Source organism: Eumetopias jubatus, unplaced genomic scaffold (assembly GCF_037043125.1).
Source record: "Eumetopias jubatus isolate StellerSeaLion01/CBP00866 unplaced genomic scaffold, mEumJub1_p1.0 scaffold_2, whole genome shotgun sequence".
Lineage (NCBI taxonomy): Eukaryota > Metazoa > Chordata > Mammalia > Carnivora > Otariidae > Eumetopias > Eumetopias jubatus.
This window is the reverse complement of record NW_028274808.1, coordinates 200,877,453-200,895,028: the sequence shown is the minus strand read 5'-3', so window position 1 is coordinate 200,895,028 and position 17,576 is coordinate 200,877,453. Positions and strand designations below refer to the sequence as shown.

Genomic DNA, 17,576 nt, shown 5'->3' with positions numbered 1-17,576 from the left:
TGTCACAGTTGGGTAATTCTCAGTATTTCAAACATTTTCATTATTACATTTGTTGTGGTGATGTGTGATCATTGATCTCTGATGTTACTATTGTACTTCTTTTGGGGTGCCACAAACTGTGCCCATTAGGACGGTAAGCTTTTTTTTTTTTAAGACGGTGAATAATAAATGTTGTGTATGTTCTGACTGCTCTGTGGACTGTCAGTCCACCCCCCCCCCCTTCCCACTTGGGCCTTCCTGTCCCCTGAGACACAACAATATGGAAATTAGGCCAATTAATAACCCTGTAATGGCCTCTAAGTGCTCAAGTGAAAGGAAGAGTCACACATATCTCACTTGAAATCAAAAGCTAGAAATGATTAAGCTTAGTGAGGAAGGGATGTCTAAAGCCGAGATAGGCCAAAAGGCAGGCCTCTTGTGCCAAAAGGCCACGTCACAAATGCCAAGGAAGTGTTCTCGAAGGAAGTTAAGAGCGCTACTCCAGCGAACACATGAGTGATAAGAAAGCACAATGGCCTCATTGCTGATGGGGAGAAAGAAGATTTTGGTGACCTGGATAGGAAATCAAAGCAGCCCCAATATTCCCTTAAGCCAAAGCCTCATCCAGAGCAAGACCCTGACTCTCTTCAAGTCCACGAAGGCTGAGGGAGGTGAGGAAGCCGCAGAAGAAAAGTCTGCAGCTAGCAGAGGTGGGTTCATGAGGTTTAAGGAAACACAGAAGTGCCAGGTGAAGCAGCACGCGCTGATGGAGAAGCTGCAGCAGGTTCAGCAGAAGATCCAGCTAGGATCGCTTGGGAAGGCGGCTGCTAAACAGATGCTCGGTGGAGACGCGGCAGCCTTATCTGGGAGAAGAGGTCGCCCGGGACTGTCCTAGCTAGAGAGGAGAAGCCAGCACCTGGCTTCAGACGTTCAAGGGACAGGCTGACTCCCCTGTTAGGGACTAATGCGGCTGGTGACTTGAAGCTGAAGCCGGAAAATTCTTAGGGCCCTTAAGAATTATGCTACCTCTCCTCTGCCCGTGCTCTACGAACGGAACGGCGCGGCCTGGACGACAGCATACCTGTTTACAACACGGTTTACCAAATATCTGAAGCCCACTGTGGAGACCTACTGCTCAGAAAAAAAAGATTCCTGGGCGCCTGGGTGGCTCAGTCGTTAAGCGTCTGCCTTCAGCTCAGGTCATGGTTCCCGGGGTCCTGGGGTCGAGTCCCATCGGAGTCCCTGCTCAGCAGGGGGTCTGCTTCTCCCTCTCCCTCTGCCTGCCTGTCTGCTGACTTGTGATATCTCTCTCTCTCTCTGTGTCAAGTAAATAAATAAAATCTTAAAAAAAAAATTTTTTTTTAAATTTAAAAAAGAAAAAAAGATTCCTTTTGAAATATTACTGCTCGTCGACATTGTACCTGGTCACCCGAGAGCTCTGATGACGTCCGGCGAGATTAGTGTTGTTTTCATGCCTGCTAATGCAACATCCATTCTGCAGCCCACGGAGCAAGGAGTAATTTTGACTTTGAAGTCTTATTATTTAAGAAACGCACTTTGCAAGGCTGTATTATTTAAGAGACACACCACAGATGGTGATTCCTCTGCTCGATCTGGGTAAATTGAGAATCTTCTGGAAAGGATTCACCATTCCAGACGCCATTAAGAAAATGTTCCCATGGTTCAATGTCAATACTAACAGGAGTTTGGAAGAAGTGGGTGCCAGCCCTCGTGGAGGACGTTGAGGGGTTCAAGACTCAGTGGAGGAAGTCACTGCAGATGTGGTGGAAACAGCCAGAGAACTAGAAGTGGAGCCTGGAGAGGTGAGCGAACCTCTGCCCTCTCAGGATAACACTTGAACGGATGAGGAGGTGCTTCTATGGAGGAGCAAAGAAGGGGATTTCTTGAGATGGAGTCTACTCCCGGTGACGATGCCCTGAAGATTGTTGAACTATGACGAAGGATTTAAATATTGCATAACCTTAGTTGATAGGTTGGCAGGGTTTGAGAGGACTGACTCCAATTTTGAGAGAAGTTCTACTGTGGGTAAAATGCTATCAGACAACAGCACATGCTACAGAGAAATCATTTGGGAAAGGAAGAGTCAATCAGTGCAACAAATTTATTCTCTTGTTTTAAGAAACTGTCACAGACACCCCAACCTTCAGCAACCCCCACGTGATCAGTCAGCGGCCGGCAACATCGAGGTAAGACCCTCCACCAGCCAAAGGATTACAGCTGCTGAAAGCTCAGGTGATGGTTAGCATTTTTTAATAGATACAATATTTTATAATATTTATGGTAATTTAAAAATAAAGTATTTTTAAATTAAGATATGTACATAATTTTTTTAAACATAATGCTATTGCACACTTAATATGCTACAGTATAGTACACTGGGAAACCGAAAAATTCATTTGACTGGCTTTATTGGCAGTGGTCTGGGGCTGAACCCACAGTCTCTCTAAGGTATGCATAAATGCCTTACACAGTAAATTCCCAGTTCTTAATGCTATTGATGTTATTTATTTTGCTTTTACAAATGCTGTAAATACACAGTACATTGCTGTTTTTGCTTTTGAAAGTCATCTTTTAGTGCAATTCTTAAAAAAAGAGAAGACTAATTTTATTTTACTTGAAATACATTTTTAGGGCTCTTCATTTCTTTTCGTAGATCCAAGTTTCCGTCTTATTCAAATTCTTACTGCCTAAAATACCTTCTTTAACATTTTTTGTAGGTTAAGTCTCCTGGCAATGAATTTCTTCAGTATTTATTTCTGAGAAAGTTTTCCTCCATTATTTTTAGAAAGATATCTTTGTTGGGTATAGGATTTTGACTTAACAGGTGGTGGTGGTTGTTTTTGCCTTTCAGTACTTAAAAAAATCACTCCACTGTCTTCTGGTTTTTCATGGGTTTGTTGTTGTTGTTGTTGTTTGTTTTGGTGGGTTTTTTTTGTTGTTTTTGTTTTTTGGCAAGAAGCCTGGTGTAATTCTTGTTTTTGTTCTTCTGTAGGTAGTGTCTCTTTTATCTCTGGCTGCCTTAAAGATTTTCTCTTTTTTTGCTTTTAGCAGTTGAAAGTGATATCATGAGGCAGATTTGTTTTGTTTTTGTTATTTATCCTAATTGATATTCTCTGTGCTGCTTGGATCTGTGGTTTGGTGTCTCATTAATTTTGGAACGTTCTCCACCATTTCTTCTGCTCTGTTAACCTCTTTGTAGGATTTCGATTACATATATGTGAGAATGTTTCATATTGTTTCACACTTCTTGGTTGTTCCCCAGCCCCTTTTCTTTTTGTATTTTACTTCAGATGACTTGACCCGTCTTCAAGTTCACTGATTCTGTAGTGTTCATTTCTCTGCTGAAATTACCCCTCTGATCTAGCATGTTGTCCACCTTTTCTGTTAATAGTCTTTAACGTATTTAAATTCCCTGTTAGATAGTTACAACACCTGCTTCATATCTGAGTCTTGTTTTGATGATCGCTCTCTTTGGACTGTGGTTTGTTTTTTGCCTTTTGTATGGTTATACAAAATTATAATTATTATTCAAAGCCAGACATATTGTATAGGACAGTAGAAACTAAAGTAAATCACTTCTATACCTGGAAATGGACACAGTTTTCTTTCTAGTAGGCGTTTAGTGCTGTAGTTGACATTACTCTTGTTAGGAGTTGGCTGCCATGGTCATTGTCAGTGCACCACAGCCTTCAGATTTCTATAGCAGTGTCTACTAGAGGGTGGTTTACTACAACTGTGTAATTCTTTTTTTCCCTTAAGATTTTATTTATTTGAGAGAGCGAGAGCAGGAGAGAGGGAAAGAGAGAAAGTGAGCACACAGAGGGAGAGGGAGAAGCAGACTCCCTGCTGAGCAGGGAGCCCGACACGGGGCTTGATCCCAGGACCCCGAGATCATGACCTGGGTCGAAGCAGACGCTTCACAGACTGAGCTGCCCAGGCGCCCCTGTATTCTAAGTTTTAAGTCTTCCCTTTCTATGTTGCTTCACAGTGTATGTGTATTTGCACACCCTTATTCCTCTCCTGTCCCTCCTCGTTCTAGTCTTCAGTTAACTTTTATTTGAAGCTTTTTCGTTTGGACACATGTATGGCAACCCTAAGTCTTGGGGTATGGCCTCCTCAGTTCTCCTGTCCCTTCCTTGGCTGAGATTGTGGGCTCACCATGTAATCCTGCCCCTTCTCCAGGAGTTGTGTCGCCAGAGCCCTTCCCTGTATAGACTAAGGCTTTTGTTCCTTCGTGGGTGGAGGGGAAGGACAGGGGGCCGGGGGGCGGTTCTCACCCCACCCACATGGCTGTTGCTCCCTAATTCTGTTACTGTCCATGCTCTTTCGAGCTCTTGCAGAGCCTTTCAGTGCTCACCCACTGGGCTTCATAGAGACGTTGCAAAGAGATGTAGGCTTCCCAATTCCTGTGACCCCAGGAATTGTCCTGGCAGCTTGTACTGTCTTCACAATATGTCGTCTGTTCTCAACAGACTCACCTTGCCAGTGTCTGATTGCATCTGCCTCAGGTGAGTACGTGTGCTGTTTCACTGCAGGCATTTCGTTTTTGGACCAGTTTGCTCTGTGACCTCCGTTCCCTGATAGGTTCAGAAAAAGTCATGGACTTGGAATTAGTTGGTTTTCATTGTGAGTGTGGGAGCAGTGTTCCCCTCCTACCCCCCAGCTCTCTCCATCCTGGGGCAGAAGTCAGAAGCAACCATGTCTTGAGGAACAGAAGTTTTATTAAGTTTGATGAAGTCCAGTTTATCAATTTTTTCTTTTATCATTAGTGCTTTTTAGGGTCCTAAGAAATCTCTGTCTACCCCAAGGTTGAAATCTTTTGTCTACTCCAAGGATGGGAATATTTTTTTTCTTCGTTTTCTTATTAAAGATTAGCTTTTTTTTTTAAAAGATTTTATTTTTAAGTGATGTCTAATACCAGCGTGGGGCTCAAACTTACAACCCCAAGATCAAGAGTCGCGTGCTCCACCAACTGAGCCAGCCAGCACCCCTATAATTTTACCTTTTATGTATAGGTCTGTTATCCATTTCATATTAATTTTTACAGTGGTCTTAGGTAAGGTTTGAGGTGTTCTCCTCCTCATATGGATTTCCGGTTGTATCGTTTCTTGAGAAGCCTTTTCTTTCCCAACTGAATTACCTTGTTTCTTTGTTAAACATTTGTTTCTTTTTTCAAAACCTGTTATTGTTAAATACTATAAAAGTGCATAAAATGATTGTATAGCTTTGCAAATTTCTTGAATTTGACCCCTAGTATGAGCATCATTCAGATAAAGAAATAGAACATTTTGGGGACTCTGAAAGCCCACTAAAGGTTGTATTTTGGTTACAGTTCTCTTTCTTTCCCTTTGCAGGTAACCCCTAAGCATACATTTCTAAACACTGCAGTTTTGCTTGTTTTTGAATGATATATAAATAGAATTATACTACATACAGTCTTTGGTATATGGCTTTTTTCATGCAATAATATTTTAAAGATTTGTTTTGAATTGAGCTGCAGTTTGATTGACCATTTTAATTGCTGAGTAATGTTCCACTATATGAATAGACTTCAGTGTACTTATCCATTCTATAGTCGATGGGTACCCGGGCTATTTCAAGTTTGGAGCTGGTATGAATAATCTTGTACATGTATCTTGGTGCATACAAAACTTAGTATCAGGAAGGATATGTGTTTTCGGGGCTCCTAGGTGGCTCAGTACGTTAAGTGGCTGCCTTCGGCTCAGGTCATGATCCCATGGTCCTGGGCTCGAGCCCCGCATTGGGCTCCCTGCCCGGTGGGGAGTCGGCTTCTCCCTCTCCCTCTGCAATCTCTTGCTCATTCTCTCTCTCTTTCTCTCAAATAAAGAATAAAAGAAAATCTTTTAAAAATATGTATGTGTGTGTTTTCAGTCTTAATATAGTGCATGTTCCCCAGGATGGTTGTTCCTATTTCCACTCTACCAGCAGTGCCTGAGTATTCCCATTGTTCCATGTTTTTGCCTAAATTGTCACAATTTCTTTTTTTAGCTACTCTGCTTGTTATTTTACTGTGGTTTAATTTACATTCCTTGTTTACATGTGAACTTACCTTTTCATGTGTTAATTGACCATTTGGCTATCCTTTTTTGTGTGAAAAGCCTGTTCAAGTCTTTTTCCTCATTTATTTTCTATTGAGTTTTATATCTTTTCTTATCTTTCTTGCTTTCTTTTTTTAAAAATATATTTATCAGAGAGAGAGCTATACTTTTGTTGTTGTTGTTGTTGAAGATTTTATTTATTTGTCGGAATGAGCGCACTCACAAGCAGGGGGAGCGGTAGGCAGAGGGAGAGGCAGAAGCAGACTCCATGCTGAGCGTGGAGCCCGATGTGGGTCTGAATCCCGGGACGCTGGGATCACGACCTGAGCCAAAGCAGATGCTTAACTGACTGAGCCCCGCAGGTGCCCCCACCTTGCCTGGGTTTGAATCCTTGCTCTGATACTTACTAGTTTGGACAAGTTTCTTAAACTCAGCACCTTGATTTTCTCTTCAGTGAAGTGAGGATGGTAATGCACAAACAATATAGGGCTATTGGGATGATTAGGAGCTGCCATACATATTTAGGAAATTAGCATATTTCCTCTACTGCAGATAGTTTGTCTAAGTTGGTATTTAAAAAAAAAAACTTTGTACTTTATAGAAATTTTAAATTTCTGTGTTAAAAGACTTTGGCGTTTAAAACAACTAAACATTGCTATGTAGAGCTATTGTCAGCTGTAGTCAGATTCTGATTTTCTAGCTGTTCTTTTTCCTATCTGTAAATTATTCCTTTGGCTTCATTTTCCTTCTGCCCAGGGCTGGATATTTTATTCTTTATTAGCATTCACAGAAGATGGGAAAAGGGAGAAGTAGTGACTCTCCAGCCCAGTGCTGCTCAACAGAAATGGAATGTAAGCCACATATGTGATTGTAAAATTTTCAGTAACCATATTATAAAAGTAAAAAGAAATACGTATAATCAGTTTTACTTCATGTCTTTTACTTAGCCCTAAGTAGCCTGCCACAATATTATGTCAGCATGGAATCCATGTAAAGATTATTACTGAAATATTTACATTCCTTTTTTATACTAAGTCTTTGAAATCTGGTGTGAATTTTATGGTTGGGCTCATCTCAGCTTGGACTTGCTGTATTTCAGGTGCACAGTAGCCACATTTGGACAGTGACTACCAAACGATGTGCAGCTCTGTCTTTTGTTGGTTTGGGGATTAACTTAAAGCTATCTAACATTGCATTTGACTTTGCTCTTTTTTTAAAAAAAATTTTTACTGGGGTATGACATACAACATTCTATTAGTTTCAGGTGTACAATATAATGAATGATTCAGTATTTGTATATATTGCAAAATGATCACTGCAGTAAGTCTAGTGTCTCTCATCATACATAGTTAACAGAATTTTTTGGAGCAGTTTTAGGTTCACAGAAATTTTGAGCAGTAAGTACAGGGAGTTCCCATGTACCTGTCCCCTGTCGTCACAGATGCACATGCTCCCACACTTTCAGCATCCACCACCAGAGTGGGACATTTGTTATAGTTGGTAAACCTACATTGACACATCTTCATCACCCAGAGTCCATAGTTGCCATTGGGGTCACTCTTGGTATTATACATTTTATGGATTTGGACAAATGTATAATGACAGGTATCCATTATTAGGCTATCAGCAGAGTAGTTTCTCTGCCCTAAAAATCCTCTGTGCTCCATCTTTCCATCCCTTCCTCCCCCAGACCCTGTTAACAACTGATCTTTTTGTTGTCTCTGTGACTTCGCCTTTTCTGGAATGTCCTGTAGATGGAATCATACAGTATGTAGCCTTTTCAGATTGGTTTCTTTCTCTTAGTAATGTGCATTTAAAGTTCCTCCATGTCTTCTCCTGACTTGATAGCTCGTTTCTTTTTAGTACTGAATAATATTCCATTGTTTGGATAGATCATAGCTTATCTGTTCACCTTCTGAAGGATATCTTGGTTAGTTCCAAGTTTTGGAAATTTTGAATTAAGGTGCTATAAACATTCATATGCAAGTTTTTGTGTGGATCAAAGTTTTCAGCTCCTCTGGGTAAAGACCAAGGAGCATGATTGCTGGATCATATGGTAAGAGTGTGTTTAGTTTTGTAAGAAACTGCCAAACTATCTTCCAAAGTGGCTGCACCATTCTGTCTTCCCATGAGAGTTTCTTTTGCTTCACATCCTCGCCAGCATGGCCATTCTGATAAGTGTGGTGTGGTATTTTGTTTTCATCAATGTTGTTTCTGTTTTTTGTTTTTTTTTAACTTGCTACATAGCTCACATTTGTGGCTTGTGTTCTATTTCTCTTAGAAAGAGCTGGGGTGGATAGCTCTGAAGGAGTTGAAAAGGAAGGAAAAGAGGCTGTTAGTAGGTTGAGGTGGAAGTGTGATCCCAAGGAGGGCGCTTTGTTTCTTCAGCCTAGTAGTAACAGTGTGCTTGTATCCTCATGGAAATGATGCAGGAAAGAAGGAAAGATTGATGATCCGAAGAATGGAGGGGAGAATCCATAGAACAAAGTCCTCAAGCAGATGGCGGGGCCTGGTGCATGAGCAGAGGTTTCACCTAGGCGAGGAGGCGTGTGATGGGTAAGCATGCCAAAGGGCTCAGCTTCAGGTAGATGGCATGGAGCCTGTGGAAACATACCACCCGTGGGTTTTCAGACATATTGTTAGGCCTTTGTGCCATCATCAGCAGGATGTGTGTATACCCATCGTCCTTCGTTCTGTAGCACTGAGTGTTGTCGTCTTTAAATGTTTGCAAAGTCTTAGCAAGAAGCCTCTGCTCTTCCCCTTGTGAAACCCACGGAGACCAGAGCTTTGACAGGCACCTGCTCATCTAGCCAGGTGCCCTGTTGATGCACACGTACTTGTGTCCTGCCTCATGCTGCCACCCACCTGCACACGTCATTCACTTGTAAGTCTCTCCTCTGCTTCCCCTCAGCTTGATCTCTGCATCTCTGCTCCCTTTCCTCTCCAACTCCTACCAGGAGGCACCCCCCCCCCCCGTTCTTTTAAACTCTTAGCCCTTTGATGAAAGTTTCTGTGCCTCCTTATTCTGACTCATCTCCCTGCCTTGTGAATTTCTTGGACCATAAAAATTTTAGTCACAATCCTGGAGACTGACTCAATGTTATCAAAGTCTGTATTATGGGAAGTTGAGGATTCTTTAAAAGCAAGTACTTTCTGTGGCTATTATTTTAGGTCACTGGCTAGTCTTTGGTGTGGCTATCCTGGGGCCAAGTGCCTCCCTGTAGCCAGGTGAGTGGTGGTGATGGTGATGGGAGTGGGGTGGACGGTGGGGAATGCCTCTGGCCTGGCTGCCTGGGTTAGCAAAGCCATATTAATGATGGGCTTGCCAAGTGTGTGGATGGCTGGCTACCTTTGGAATCACCTCAGGTCCCTCAATTTTCAAATGTTGCCTATCCCACTTAGGGTTTCTGATTCAAAGCCTTTCCCAGCTTCTGTTCTATTTATGTGTCTTCCCCCCCCGCCCCCACCCCCCGGTGATTTCTGGGTATTGCTGTAAAGACCATTAGCACCCTATACAAAATGACTGGTTACTGGGACTTTCAGATTTTAAAGGGGATGCAAACTGTAGCCAGAGAAGTTGGTAGTATTTTGATACCAACTTGTCATTTGAACACAGTAGATTATTTGTATTTTAAAGATTGGTGAAGAGGAATGTAAGAAATACATATTTCCAGAGCTGTAAGTCTTTTTTTAACTGTGTGATTTGCTGCTATTAATAAATTCAAGTTATTTTTCTCTTTTGCCATATGGAGCTTTAAATGCAGAGACCTGAAGTATTTTGTAAATATTTTAATGTGTGAATTGCTGTGCTGCTGGATGACGGAGCAGTGGTGCTGAACTGGCGCGGGCATCCTGGCTGGCTCTGAGGCTGGCTGAGATGTGTCTTTTCTTCCAGATAAGTAGGATCAAAACAATTACATTGTTGACTAGACATGGAGCGTTACTTCATCTGTATAGAAAAACCATATTAATAACAGGTACATACATAAAACCATTTTATGTAACTATAGTTCTAGCAGACAGCCAGTACCACTGTGCCTTCCTTAATGCACAGAGCCACCCCATTTATTTCTGTAGAACCACTGGTCATTCACAGGCAGGCCAATACAGGAGGTTAACTTGCAGTTATAAGAAAAAATGGTTGGGGCACCTGGGTGGCTCAGTCGGTTAAGCATCCAACTCTTGCTTGATTTTAGCTCAGGTCACGATCTCAGAATTGTGAGATCAAGCCTCTTGTCAGGCTGCACACTCAGCCAGGAGTGTGCTGGAGATTCTCTCTCCCTCTCCCCCTCTCCCCTGCTCACACACGCACACTCGCTCTATCTCTCTCTCTCAAATAAATAAATAAATACATCTTTTAAAAAACATAGTTGCAGGTTTTTTAGGCTTTCTCTTTTTTTTTAAATATGTAAACTGAAAGTAAATCCTAAAGAAAGCTCAATTCCACATTACCTATAAAAAGAATGCTATAATAATGTAATAATATGGGATCATATATAATTAATGTTTATTGAGTTTTTAGGAAGCACCTTTGAAATCTATAAATTGCTAAATATTTACTCTGTGATTATATAAATTATATGTTACAACACATTAAATACTTAAGGTAATTTTACACCTAACTTATGATTCGGTTACCAGTTTCTTGGTAACTAATTGGAAGAGAGCGTAAGTATTAATGTTAGTAATTATTTCCCAAGCAGTACCTCTTGCTTAACTTGCACGTGCTTTGGGAAAGCTGAGTTCAGGAAGGAAGCAGAAAAGATTGTAGATATTTTAGTGACCACACAGGCAGTCATCCCTGGACTTCAGCACAGGTAGCTGATAAAAGATCATGTGTAAAATAAGGAAGGAAATTTGTGATTGAATAGGTAACACAAAATGTGAATTACTGATTTGAACTAGTCATTTCCTTAACTGAACATTTGTTGGATGCCTTCTGTATGCTGGGTGCTTTGTGGGACTTAAGAATTGTTGAGTGTCGTCTGCAAGAGGCTCATTTTAGACCCAAAGACATCTCCAGATTTAAAGTGAGGGGGTGGGAAACCATTTACCATGCTAATGGACATCAAAAGAAAGCTGGGTTGGCAATCCTCATACCAGACAAATTAGATTTTAAACCAAAGACTATAATAAGAGATGAGGAAGGACACTGTATCATACTTAAAGGGTCTATCCAACAAGAAAATCTAACAATTTTAAATATCTATGCCCCTAACATGGGAGCAGCCAATTATATAAGCCAATTCATAACAAAATCAAAGAAACACATCGACAACAATACGATAATAGTAGGGGACTTTAACACCCCCCCTCACTGCAATGGACAGATCATCTAAGCAAAAGATCAACAAGGAAATAAAGGCTTTAAATGACACACTGGGTCAGATGGACTTCACAGATATATTCAGAACATTCCATCCCAAAGCAACAGAATACACATTCTTCTCTCGTGCACATGCAGCATTCTCCAGAATAGATCACATCCTGGGTCACAAATCAGGTCTCCACCAGTACAAAAATACTGGGATCATTCCCTGCATATTTTCGGACCACAGTGCTTTGAAACTAGAACTCAATCACAAGAGGAAAGTTGGAAGGAACTCAGATACATGGAGGCGAAAGAGCATCCTACTAAAGAATGAATGGGTCAACCAGGAAATTAAAGAAGAATTAAAAAAATTCATGGAAACAAATAAAATGAAAACACAAATGTCCAAAATCTTTGGGATGCAGCAGAGGCGGTTCTAACAGGAAAGTATATAGCAATTCAGGCCTTTCTCAAGAAACAAGAAAGGTCTCAAATACACAACCTAACCCTACACCTAAAGGTAGAGCTGGAGAAAGAACAGCAAATAAAGCCTAAACCCAGCAGGAGGAGAGAAATAATAAAGATCAGAGCAGAAATCAATGAAATAGAAACCAAAAGAACAGTAGAACAGATCAACAAAACTAGGAGCTGATTCTTTTAAATAATTAATAAGATCGATAAACCCCATCCAGACTTTCAGAAAGAAAAGAGAAAGGACCCAAATAAATAAAATCATGAATGAAAGAGGAGAGATCACAACCAACACCAAAGAAATACAAACAATTGTAAGAGCGTATTAGGAGCAACTATATGCCAGCAAATTAGACAATCTGGAAGAAATGGATGCATTCCTAGAGACGTATAAACTACCAAAACTGAACCAGGAAGAAATAGAAAACCTGAACAGACCTGTAACCAGCAAGGAAATTGAAGCAGTCATCAAAAATCTCCCAGCAAACAAGAGCCCAGGGTCAGATGGCTTCCCAGGGGACTTCTACCAAACATTTAAAGAAGAATTAATACCTATTCTTCTGAAACTGTTCCAAGAAATAGAAATGGAAGGAAAACTCCCAAACTCATTTTAAGAGGCCAACATTACCTCGATCCCAAAACCAGACAAAGACGCCATCAAAAAGGAGAATTACAGACCAAAATCCCTGATGAACATGGCTGCAAAAATTCTCACCAAAATACTAGCCAATAGGTACATTAAAAAGATTATTCACCACGACCAAGTGGGATTTATTCCTGGGCTGCAGGGTTGGTTCAACATCCACAAATCAATCAGTGTGATACAATACGTTAATAAAAGAAAGAACAAGAACCATATGATACTCTCAGTAGATGCAGAAAAAGCATTTGACAAAGTATAGCATCCTTTCTTGATTAAAACTCTTCACAGTGTAGGGATAGAGGATACATACCTCAGTATCATAAACGCCATCTCTGAAAAACCCACAGCAAATACCATTCTCGATGGGGAAAAATTGAGACCTTTTCCCCTAAGGTCAGGAACACGGCAGGGATGTCCACTATCAGTCACTACTGCTGTTCAACATAGTACCAGAAGTCCTTGCCTCAGCAGTCAGACAACAAAAAGAAATAAAAGGCATCTGAATCGGCAAGGAAGAAGTCAAACTCTCACTTTTTGCAGATGATATGATACTTTATGTGGAAAACCCAAAAGACTCCACCCCAAAACTGCTAGAACTCACACAGGAATTCAGTAAAGTGCAGGATATAAAATCAGTGCACAGAAATCAGTTGCATTTCTGTATACCAACAACAAGGCAGAAGAAAGAGAAATTAAGGAGTCGATCCCATTTACAATTGTACCCCAAACTATAAGATACCTAGGAATCAATCTAACCAGAGAGGCAAAGAATCTGTACTCGAAAATTGTAGAACACTCAGGAAAGAAATTGAGGAAGACACAAAGAAATGGAAAAACGTTCCATGCTCATGGATTGGAAGAACAAATACTATGAAAATGTCTATGCTGCCTAGAGCAATCTACACATCTAATGCATCCCTATCAAAATACCATAACTTTTTTCATAGAATTGGAACAAATCCTAAAATTTGTATGGAACCAGAAAAGACCCCGAATAGCCAAAGGAGTGTTGAAAAAGAAAAGCATAGCTGGTGGCATTGCAATTCCGGATTTCAAGCTCTATTACAAAGCTGTCATCATCAAGACAGTATGGTACTGGCACAAAAACAGACACATAGATCAGTGGAACAGAATCGAGAGCCCAGAAATGGACCCTCAACTCTATGGTTAACTAATCGTCTGACAAAATAGGGAAGAATATCCAATGGAAAAAGACAGTCTCTTCAACAAATGGTGTTGGGAAAATTGAATAGCCGCATACCAAAGAATGAAACTGGACCATTTCCTTATATCATACACAAAAACAGACTCAAAATGGATGAAAGAACTAAATGTGAGACAGGAATCCATCAAAATCCTAGAGGAGAACACAGGCAGCAACCTCTTCGACCTCTGCCACAGCAACTTCTTGCTAGACATATCTCCAAAGGCAAGGGACACAAAGGCAAAGATAAACTCTTGGGACTTCAAAGATAAAAAGCTTTTGCACAGCAAAGGAAACAGTCCACAAAACCAAAAGACAACTGACAGAATGGGAGAAGATATTTATAAATGACATATCAGGTAAAGGGCTAGTATCCAAAATCTATAAAGAACTTACCAAAATCAACACCCAGAGAACAAATAATCCAATCAAGAAATGGGCAGAAGACATGAACAGACATTTTTCCAAAGAAGACCTCCAAGTGGCCAACAGACACATGAAAAAGTGCTCAACATTGCTCGGCATCAGGGAAATACAAATCAAAACCTCAGTGAGATACCACCTCACACCCGTCAGAATGGCTAAAATTAACAAGTCAGGAAACAACAGATGTTGGCGGGGACGCGGAGAAAGGGGAACCCTCCTACACTGTTGGTGGGAATGCAAGCTGGTGCAACCACTCTGGAAAACGGTATGAAGGTTCCTCAAAATTCGAAAATAGAGCTACCCTATGACCCAGCAATTGCACTACTGGGTATTCACCACAAAGATACAAATGTAGGGATCCGAAGGGGTCCATGCACCCCGATGTTTACAGCAGCAATGTCCACAGTAGCCAAACTGTGGAAAGAGCCAAGATGTCCATCAACAGATGAATGGATAAAGAAGAGGTGGTCCATACACACACACACACACACACACACACACACACACACACACACACACACACACAATGGAATATTACAGCCACCAAAAATTTGAAATCTTGCCATTTGCTACAACGTGGATGGAACTAAAGGGTAGTATGCTAAGCGAAATAATCAGAGAAAGACAATTATCGTATGATCTCACTGATATGTGGAATTTGAGAAACAAGGTGGAGGATCCTAGGGGAGGGGAGGAAAAAATGAAACAAGACGTTATCAGAGAGGGAGACAAACCATAAGAGACTTTTTTTTTTAAAGATTTTATTTATTTATTTGAGAGAGAGAATGAGATAGAGCACGAGAGGGAAGAAGGTCAGAGGGAGAAGCAGACTCCCTGTTGAGCAGGGAGCCCGATGCGGGACTCGATCCCAGGACTCCAGGATCATGACCTGCGCCGAAGGCAGTTGCTTAACCAACTGAGCCACCCAGGCGTCCCCCATAAGAGACTCTTAATCTCAGGAAACAAGTGTTGCTGGAGGGGAGGGGGGAGAAGGGTGGGGGGAGGGGTGGCCGGATGATGGGACATTGGGGAGGGTATGTGCTACGGTGAGCGCTGTGTATTGTGTGTAAGACTGATGAGTCACAGACGGTTACCCCTGACACAAATAGTACATTATATGTTAATAATAAAAAAAATGTAGCCTGTGACACTAAAGCAACTACTCCGAATGGAAAAGTATAGCTCCCAGTTCAACAAAAGGTAAAATAGAATCATAAAAAATACTCAGTTTTTAAAAAGTGGAAAAAGAGGAAAAGGAACAAAAACAAATGGGTCACTAGAAAAATAAAGAATTAGATGGTAAATTTAATAAACTTAACCATATCCCATAATTGTATTTAGTATAAATGGTCTAAACATGTCAATTTTAAAAAGATTGTGAGATTGGGAAAAAATCAGGACACAACTATATGCTTTCTGCTATAACGTGCTTTAAACGTAAAAATGCAAATAGGCTAAAAATAAAGTGATAGGGAAAGATATGCTTTGCTTATGTAAGTGAGAAGAAAGTTGGAGTGGCTATGTAGGTATCAGAAAAACGGATACCAGAGCAAAGAATATTGGCAGGGGTAAAGAGAGTAATGTCATACTGATACAGGGGTCAGTTTATCGAGAGGACATAACAATCCTAAGTGTCTTTGCACCTAAGAACAAAGCTTCCAAATATGTGGACAAAAAACTGATAGAACTTCAAGGAAAAGTAGACAAATAGAAAATTATGGTTGGAGATTTTAAGACCTCTCAATAATTGATAGAACAAGTAAACAGAAAATCCCTGAGGTTATAGAAGACGGATGACATTGTTAGCCAGCCTGGCCTGACAGATGTTTATAGAACACTGCCCTATAATAGCAGCATGCTTACACTTTCTTTTAAGTAAATGTCGAACATTTACCAAAATAGACCATATTCTGAGCCATGAAAAGTCTTGATTAAGAATTAAAATTGTACAAAGCAGCTTCCCTGACTACTGGAATTATATTAGGAATCACTAGCAGAAAACCATACACATGAGGAAACCATACCACATGTTGAACGCTTATGAACCAAAGAAGAAATCAAGAGGGTGATTAGAAAGTATTTTGAACCTAATGAGAATGAAAACATAGCATATCAGTATTTGCAAAGCGCTGCCAATGCGCTGCTTATAGAGAGACTTACAGCAGTTGCCACCTCTTTATGCAGGCGAAAGGGCTGAATGACTTGGGCTTCCACCACAAGAAAGTAAAAAAATCGAAGAGCCAGTTGTACCCAAAGTAACCCAAAAAAGCTAAATAATATCATAAAAGCAAAAATCAACAAAACAAACATTTTTTAAATACGGAAAATCCATAAAACCAAAAGCTGATTTTTTTTTTTTTTTTTTTTTTTTTTAAGTAGGCTCCACATCCAGTGTGGAGCCAGCGCGGAGCTTGAACTCACAGCCCTGAGGTCACGACCTGAGCTGAGATCAAGAGTTGGACGCTTAACCGACTGAGCCCCCCAGGTGCCCCTAAAAGCTCTTTGAGGAGTAATAAAATTGATAAACCTTAAGCCAGGCCAGAGATTTGAATAAAATGCTTAAGACCGAAAAGATATTTAACATAATAAATCCTTAGGGAAAACCACAGTGAGGCAAGCACCACAAAGTCATTAAAATGGCTCACCACGTTGATGAGTATATGGATTAGTTGGAACTCTCCAACACTGCTTTTTGGGAGAAATTTGGCAATTTCTTAGAAATTAGACATGTACCTACCATCTGACTCAGTTATTCTATTCCTTGATATTTATGCAAAAGGAAAACAAAAGCATGTGTCCACCCCGAGATTCGTCCATGAGTGTTCGTAGCTGCTACTATTTGTAATAGCCAGAAACCGGAAATAGATGTGTCTGAGTGGGAGGGTGGAGAAACAAGTTGTGGCTTACCCACATAACGGAATGCTCTCAGTGGTAAAAAGAAACCAACTCCTGATACATACCTGGGAATCATCTCCAAATAAAGATACTTGACGAAAGAAGCCAGACAAAAAGAGTATGTTGTGTGATACAACTTACAATTCTTTTATTATTATTATTTTATTTATTTGAGAGAGAGAGCACAAATGGGGAGAGCGAGAAGGAGAAGCAGACTGCCTGCTGAGCAGGGAGCTGGACATGGGCTCAATCCCAGGACCCCGGGATCATGACCTGAGCCAAAGGAAGACGCTTAACCGACTGAGCCACCCAGGTGCCCCAACTTACATACAGTTCTAGAAGTTGCATAGTAATGGATAGAACTCAGTCCAGTGGTCACCTGTGAATGGGGGTAGGAAGAGAGTGGTGTGAGGAGGAAGGGGGTACAGGGGCACAAGGAAACTTGGGGGGTAATGGTAATGTTCATTTTCTTGATAACTGTGGTTTCACAGGTGTGTATATGTATGTCAGGACTGTTCAGATTGAATTCTTCAGATATCTTCAGCTTATTGTACCTGGTTATACTTC

At 40.8% G+C, this 17,576-nt stretch overlaps 1 protein-coding gene across 6 annotated transcripts in view; it reads left to right on the top strand.

Annotated features, from left to right (window-relative positions):
* FAM193A (family with sequence similarity 193 member A) overlaps positions 1-17,576 on the top strand; it is a 160,315-nt gene that overhangs the window by 38,773 nt on the left and 103,966 nt on the right. Inside the window, exon 1 of one of the 6 annotated variants that reach the window (XM_028088167.2) lies at positions 8,489-8,615. The exons of 4 other annotated variants lie outside the window; for them this stretch is intronic. The gene's annotated coding sequence lies outside the window, so the exon portion shown is untranslated. Of the gene's footprint in view, positions 1-8,488; positions 8,616-17,161; positions 17,323-17,576 lie in introns of those variants that run through there. One more of the 6 variants, XM_028088183.2, reaches the window with a different exon arrangement.